Source organism: Vigna umbellata, chromosome 5, assembly GCF_029865625.1.
Source record: "Vigna umbellata cultivar VRB3 chromosome 5, Vumbellata_1.0, whole genome shotgun sequence".
Classification (NCBI taxonomy): domain Eukaryota; kingdom Viridiplantae; phylum Streptophyta; class Magnoliopsida; order Fabales; family Fabaceae; genus Vigna; species Vigna umbellata.
Window position 1 is genome coordinate 55,375,466 of NC_142169.1, and position 7,999 is coordinate 55,383,464.

Below are 7,999 nucleotides of genomic sequence, written 5' to 3' on the forward strand. Positions count from 1 at the left end.
TTTTTTGTTGGACTCGTTGCGTTTTAATTTTGATTAATAAATAAATCATTTATTTGTTTTATTGAATTATTTGAACCTTTCCTAGGTTGGAAATTGTTTTATCTTGCTGTTTAATTTTTGTATGTTTTCAACGTGGGCCCACTTGCTTTAAGGGAATTAAGGTGTTGGTTTGAATGCATACAGTGAGATTATATAGTTACTTACGATACCTGTAAGGGAATGTTATGTTACAATACCAAAAAGAGAATAAAAATGAAGAGTAACATCTTTCTTTCACACTTAATTTGTTATATAAAAAAAGAAGTTCTTTTCAATTTTTTTATGTGATTATTTCTTACTAAAATAAAGATAATAAATGTGAATTTGATTATCTTATTTCACTGTACATTCCACTATATCTTGATCACTGGTCAAGAATGAAATACCTGTAATCGGCCAACATGCAATTTAAGAACAATATCTATAAACTTTTAAAATGTGAAAGTGACTCTTTTCAACACATGTCTCCAATCTGTCTCCAATGTTATTTTCAAGATGGATCAAAGGCTCCGATTGTAAGGGAAGAAGATGCTTAAGTTACAATTCAGAAAACAAATAAAATTTATGTTAGGCCACTCACTAATTAAAATAATATAATTTATACGATAAATATACAATATTGTGAAACATAGCTAAGAGAAATAAATATTACTCCAATCTAAGGTTGCATTTGACACAGATAATGGAACAATTTTGTCCTATTTGTTAGAATTACCCAACTATTATTAAGTGACTCATCTGAAAATAAATGAGGGTCAAACTGTGATTTAAAATAATTAAGGGACTTAATGACAATAATTACAACTTGATGGAAGTTGTATAAGTAAGGATTAAGGGTTCTGTCCCTAATGTATGAAGCTCTCTCTTATTCAAAACACCATCAAGAAAATTATGAGAGGATTAAGGTTACATTAAGGGATAGATTGGGTAAGGAGTTGAAGATCTATAGCAAGGAAAGCATGGATCAAGGTTAGTGATTTTTCTTATCCTAAGTATGTAATTATGTTTGATGTTGTGAGAATCATAATTCTTAAGATCCTAAATCAAATGATAGTATAGAAAGTTAAGAAACTTACATGTGGTATCAGAGCATTAGGTTACTAGATTTATGATTCTTCCGCTCCTGCCTTCCAAATGCCATGAAACTTAGTTTATGTGAATAGTATTTTGAGTAGAAGATGATGAATAGTATTCTGGGTTTGAAAGCTTACGGGAATGCAATGCCAAAATGCTATTAGTAAAGTTTAACTTTATGAATATATGTATTAAAAAATTGTAAGAATGGGACAAACTTTGTCTGCAAGTGAATGATGCATTGAACTTTTGCAAAGTTCTTTTTTTATGATAGTATATATTAAAAAATAAAAATAAAAAATTCTAGAATTAGACAAACATGGTCTGCCACACATAAATGAAAGGCAACTTTCTTCTTTTATATGAATTAATGGTGCAAACTTTGCAAAGTGAAAGTTTCTCCTGTAGCACACTATATAATAAATTATTTGTGCAAATGAAGGAGAATTAAAGTTATTGAATGTTTAGAATTGAAAGAAGTTTTTATCACCTATATAATAAATTATTTGTGCAAATGAAAGAGAATTAAAGTTATTGAATTGAAAGAAGTTTTTATCACCGTTATGAAATTTTACCCACTTAAATTGAAATTAGGTTTTTCAATTTTAATTATGACACATAATAAATTTTATGTGAATAAATGCATATTGTTAAATTAAAATTAAGAAGGATGTTATGTATGATTAATAACGAATTAAAGGTTATTATTATTTGAAATTAATTATAGTAAATTTTGTTAGTCACCAAAATTTTAAAGTTAATTTAATTTCAAATTATTAATAATTTTATATCAATTACTCATTGTATGGATGCTAAAATATAAATAATTAATTTATGGGTTAATTGAAAATTCATTATTATAAGATATTTTATATCATCCAAAGGTGATTATTTGCTCTTATAATTAATGAGTATGATTGTAGATAATTTTGTATACTCGCTAGATTTATTTATATAATCAAAGATAGTAGATGATTATAGTTGATGCATATTTTAATTATCAATAAAGATTTATAGTTATTAGCATCATCATGCTTATGTTTGTGTATTAATGGATCTCCCAAAAGAGAACACTAATATACATAGAATGATGATTAAATTATGAATATGTATTTATGATTCAAAGCATTAATGATTAACATGTATTAATGGCAGTCCCCGTTCCAGTATCTTTATACTCGCTCGCTACGTCTGTTCCAGTCTTTAATAGATTAAATTTCCCTGATTGGAGTGAACAAGTCCAATTTCACTTAGGTGTATTGAATCTTGACTTGGCTCTTCAAGTTGAGAAACCGACTGCTATCACTGATATTAGTAGCAATGAAGAGAAAACTCATTACAAAGCTTGGGAAAGATCAAACAGACGTAGTCTAATGTTTATGAGAATGAGCATTGCAAGTAACATCAAATCTGCTATTCCGAAAACTGAAAATGCAAAAGAATTTATGAAATTAGTGGAAGAGCGCTCCCAAACTGCTAACAAGTCCCTCGTTGGGACATTGATGAGTACGTTGACCACCATGAAGTTTGACGGTTCACGTACTATGCATGAACACGTGATCGAGATGACAAATATTGCAGCAAGGCTTAAGTCTCTAAGAATGAAAGTGGATGAAACTTTTCTCGTGCAGTTCATTTTGAACTCGTTACCGTCTGAGTATGGTCCATTTCAAATGAACTGTAACACCTTAAAAGACAAATGGAATGTGAATGAATTGCACAGTATGTTAGTTCAAGAAGAGACCAGACTTAAAAACTTAAGAAGCCACCCTATTCATTATCTGAAGAATCAAGGAGCTGGAAAGAAATTTAAGAAACATGTAAAGGGTAAAGGACCATTAAAGATTGACGAGTCCTCAACCAAAATCCAGAAGAAAAATGACAAATGTCATTTCTGCAAGAAGTCTGGACATTTTCAGAAAGACTGCTTAAAGCGTAAAGCTTGGTTCAAAAAGAAAGGTGAGCATAATGCTTATGTATGTTTTGAATCAAATTTAACCGAAGTTCCCCATAATACTTGGTGCATTGAATCTGAATAATGCATAAGCAGTAAGCATAAAACTTAACCAAAGTTCCCCATAATTTCTAGATTTTGATTGAGGACTCGTCAATCCTTAATGGTCCTTTACCCTTTACATGTTTCTTAAATTTCTTTCCAGCTCCTTGATTCTTCAAATAATGAATAGAGTGGCTTCTTAAGTTTTTAAGTCTGATTTCTTCTTGAACTAACATACTGTGTAATTCATTCACATTCCATTTGTCTTTTAAGGTGTTATAGTTCATCTAAACTGGACCATAGATAGCGAGTTCAAAATGAACTGCACGAGAAAAATTTCATCCACTTTCATTCCTATAGACTTAAGCCTTGCTGCAATATTTGTCATCTCGATCACGTGTTCATGCATAGTACGTGAATCGTCAAACTTCATGGTGGTCAACGTACTCATCAATGTCCCAACGAGGGACTTGTCAGCAGTTTGGGAGCGCTCTTCCACTAATTTCATAAATTCTTTTGCATTTTCAGTTTTCGGAATAGCAAATATGATGTTACTTGCAATACTCATTCTCATAAACATTAGACTAAGTCTTTTCTTTCCCAAGCTTTGTAATGAGTTTTCTCTTCATTGCTACTAATATCAGTGATAGCAGCCGATTTCTCAACTTGAAGAGCCAAGGCAAGATCCAATACACTTAAGTGAAATTGGACTTGTTCACTCCAATCAAGGAAATTTAATCCATTAAAGACTGGAACAGACGTAGCGAGCGAGTATAAATATACCGGAACGGGGACTATAATTAATATATGCTAACCATTAATGCTTTGAGTCATAAATACATATTCAAACATTAATCATCATTCTATGTATATTAGTGTTCTCTTTTGGGAGATCCATTAATACACAAACATAAGCATAATGATGCTAACAATTGTAAATCTTTACTTATAATTAAAATATGCATCAACTAGAATCATCTACTACCTTTGAGTATATAAATAAATCTAGCGAGCATACAAAATTATCTCCAATCATATTCATTAATTATAAGAGCAAATAATCATCTTTGGATGATACAAAATATCTTATAATAATGAATTTTCAATTAACCCATAAATTAATTATTAATAATTTAGCATCCATACAATGAGTAATTGAAATAAAATCATTAATAATTTGAAGTTAAATTAACTTTAAAATTTTGGTCACTTTTGTGACGAACAAAATTTACCATAATTAATTTCAAATAATAATAATAACCTTTAATTCGTTATTAATCATACATAACATCCTTCTTAATTTTAATTTAACAATATACGTTTATTCATATAAAATTTATTATGTGTCATAATTAAAATTGCAAAACCTAATTTCAATTTAAGTGAGTAAAATTTCATAATGGTGATAAAAACTTCTTTCAATTCTAAACATTCAATAACTTTAATTCTCCTTCATTTGCACAAATAATTTATTATATAGTGTGCTATGCGAGAAACTTTCACTTTGCAAAGTTTGCACCATTAATTCATATAAAACAAGAAAATTGTCTTTCATTTATGTGTGGCAGACCATGTTTGTCTAATTCTAGAACTTTTTTTTAATATATACTATCATAAAAAAAACTTTGCAAAAGTTCAATGCATCCTTCGCAAGCAAAGTTTGTCCCATTCTTACAATTTTTTAATACATATATTCATAAAGTTAAACTTTAATAGTAGCATTTTGGCATTACATTCCCGTAAGATTTCAAACCCAGAATACTATTCATCATCTTCTATCCAAAATATTATTCACATAAAATAAGTTTCATGACATTTGAAAAACAGCAACAAAAGACTTAATTTCAATCAAGTTTCTTCATTCCGAGAGATTCATAAATCTAATAACCTAGTGCTCTGATACATGGAAGTTTCTTAACTTTCTATACTATCATTTCATTTGATTTAGAATCTTAAGAATTATGATTCTCACGGCATCAAACATAATTACATAATTATAAAATTAAGAAACTTATACTATTCCCCTGTTCCACCCTTTTAGTGGAATAAAAATTGTCATTAGTTAACTTTTTAAGTTTTGATAACCTATCCATTACTAATATCTTTACCTCATTTACCTATTTCAACATTATTTTAAAATGAAATAAAAATGAACACAAAAAAATGGATATTGGCTCAGAACACATTTTCACGAAAGTAAATGGCAGCAGTAACCACGGCCTTTTAATCATCATTTTCAGTTCAAAATATCCCAACCTTCTAAAGTGAAATGAAGAAATTTAGGATTTACCTGTTCCGGTGGTAAGCTTTGCGGTTTCTTAATAATGCCAATCACATTTACTTTCTGATTCACAGATTCAAAAACATCACCCAGTGACGAAAACAATTAATCATCATTTTCGGTTAAAGATCCAAACTTTGTAAAGATCAAAGAAAGACATTTAGGGTTTATCTTTTCCGGTGATAGGCTTTGCAGTCTCCTAATAATGCCAATCGCATTTACTTTCTGATTCACAGATTCAAAAGCATCACCCACTGACGAAAACATTTAACCATCATTTTAAGTTAAAGATCCAAACTTTGTAAGATCAAAGAAAGACATTTAGGGTTTAGGGTTTACCTGTTCCGGTGATAAGCTTTGCAGTCTCCTAACAATGTCAATCACATTTACTTTCTGATTCACAGATTCAAAAACATCTCCCAGTGACGAGAACATGAAATTATCCTCTAATCTCATTCATTCTCTTTGCTTTGCTTTTGTCTTTGTTTGAGTCCCTCAGCCTAATGTAACCTGTCCCTCATCCAAACTTGTTTTAATATATTATTTATTGGGTATTTATCAGGTTTAATCCTTTTCGACATCCTTATTTGTGTAGGAATATCTCAGATAGGTCTTAGTTTTGTAAAGTGTATCAAAATGGTCCTTAATTTTGAAAATTGAGATCAATTTTGTCCTTCCCGTTAAGTTGGCTGGACGGCGTTAAAAAAATTGATGAGTGGAATGCTGAGATGACAAAATGTTACTGACGTGACATTGACCTGGCTTAATGGTGAGTTTTTTAGATTTAAAAAAGTGAAATTTGTAAATCAAAACGCAACGTACCACCGCTGTACCACCGCCGCCAACTCGAGCCTCACCGCCGCCAACTCGAGCCTCACCGGCCACCATTGTCGTCTTTGCATCTTCGCAGAAGCCGCCACAATCATAATCGTGGCACCAGTCTTCACCGCCACCATGGGAAAGGGCTTCTCCTTGTGCCTCTGCCTACGCGCCGTTAGAATGGGAAAATGCTTTCTCCGCTTCTCGCACCAGAATTTGCGAATGGAGATGGCTCTCTTCTGTTTCTGGGTTTGTTTGCAGGTCTGATTGTGGTTATAGGTGGAGATGAACGAAGGAGAAGATGATTCGCGCCATGGCTTTCGAACAGCTGCGCGATTTTGATTTTCTCTGTGATTGGGTTTCTGCGTGTTTTCTCTGACAGGTGCGAGGGTGATGAAGGTTAGTGGTTGCGATCATGGCAGCGTCTTCACGGCGGTTTTGTGGCGCTAAGGTTTGGCGAAGCAGCTGCGAGATGTGAAAAAAAAGGCGCGATTCGGAGAGGCTTGCATCTCTGGTTTGGGGGAGGTTGCGGCGAAGCTTGCGAGGAAGGAGATCGAATCACGCTTGGTGGCGGAGGATGAAGGAATCGCGATTCTGGTGGCTGATACGATTCACGTTTCTGCGATGGTGGATAGCGGCGATTTGAAGGTTGACGGTGGTGGCTTCAAGGTGGCTGATGGCTAGGGTTTCTGGGTTTCCTCCTTTCCCCTATCTGAAACCCTAATTTTGGGTGGGAAAGGGGTTGACATGTGGCAGGTCTTCACTGGTCACGTTATGAATCAGTCAAAGCTGGTCAACAAGACTCTTCTGATGCCATGCCACCTCATAATTAAAGGACACCTCAGCATCCCACTCATCAATATTTTTTAACGCTGTCCAGCCAACGGGAATGACTCAATTGATCCCAATTTTCAAAATTAAGGACCATTTTGATACACTTTACAAAACGAGGACCTATCTGAGACATTTCTATACAAATAGGGATGTCGAAAAGGATTAAACCTATTTATTATAATAGAAACGGTAAAGACAAGTGCGCTTTTTTATTATATTAAAACAGTGATGTGACTTTTTGGCAGCTCATTTTCTCTCTTTCCAGCTTTTCGGACGGACGTGTTTAATTTTCAGTTAAAAAAAATGTATTATTATTATTATTAAATATATTTTTAGTTTTTCTTTACTTTTAATTAAAATTAAAATTATTTTTTTTTAAATTTTAATTCATTTTAATCATTCAATTTTAAAATATATGGATCTAATCCTTTTTACAGTTATATTAAGAAGATAGAAGTTAATGAAAATATACCGTAAATTCAAGAAAATTATAAAATCAATATTATAAAATAATACAACTTTTATAAAGTCTCCTATGAGATGGTAACGGTAGGATTGGGAAGCCTATTTGCAACTTGATTAGTAGACAAAAGTGTATCCAACTTGTTATCTGTACTCGTTTAAAAAATATTTATAATAATTTTAAAATTTATAAATCTTTGTAAAAAATTAAAAAATATTATATTATATATTTTTTAAATGAAATTTAAATAAAATCATAAAAGATATGTATAATATAAATTAAAATTTAATTTTAATTAAATTTAATCTAATAAAATATAATTTTATTTTATTTTTAATTAAATTTATTTAAAAGATATATAAATTATTATTTTTTAAATAATAAATATCTATCAGTCAAACAATATATTATTTGTATTTTACTCCTTTAAAAACAGATATTAAAATATATGTTATCCTAATAATATATGCATTTCATGAATAAAAAAACTGGT

The 7,999-nt window shown here is 31.2% G+C and overlaps 1 long non-coding RNA gene across 1 annotated transcript; it reads right to left on the reverse strand.

Annotated features, from left to right (window-relative positions):
- Positions 1 to 299: 299 nt before the first annotated feature.
- Positions 300 to 7,274, reverse strand: LOC148198660 (uncharacterized). The gene is made up of 3 exons (XR_015786722.1): positions 5,730 to 7,274; positions 5,400 to 5,644; positions 300 to 570 (listed from the first exon to the last, which is right to left on the reverse strand). It is a non-coding gene; the product is annotated as an uncharacterized LOC148198660 (long non-coding RNA).
- Positions 7,275 to 7,999: the final 725 nt, after the last annotated feature.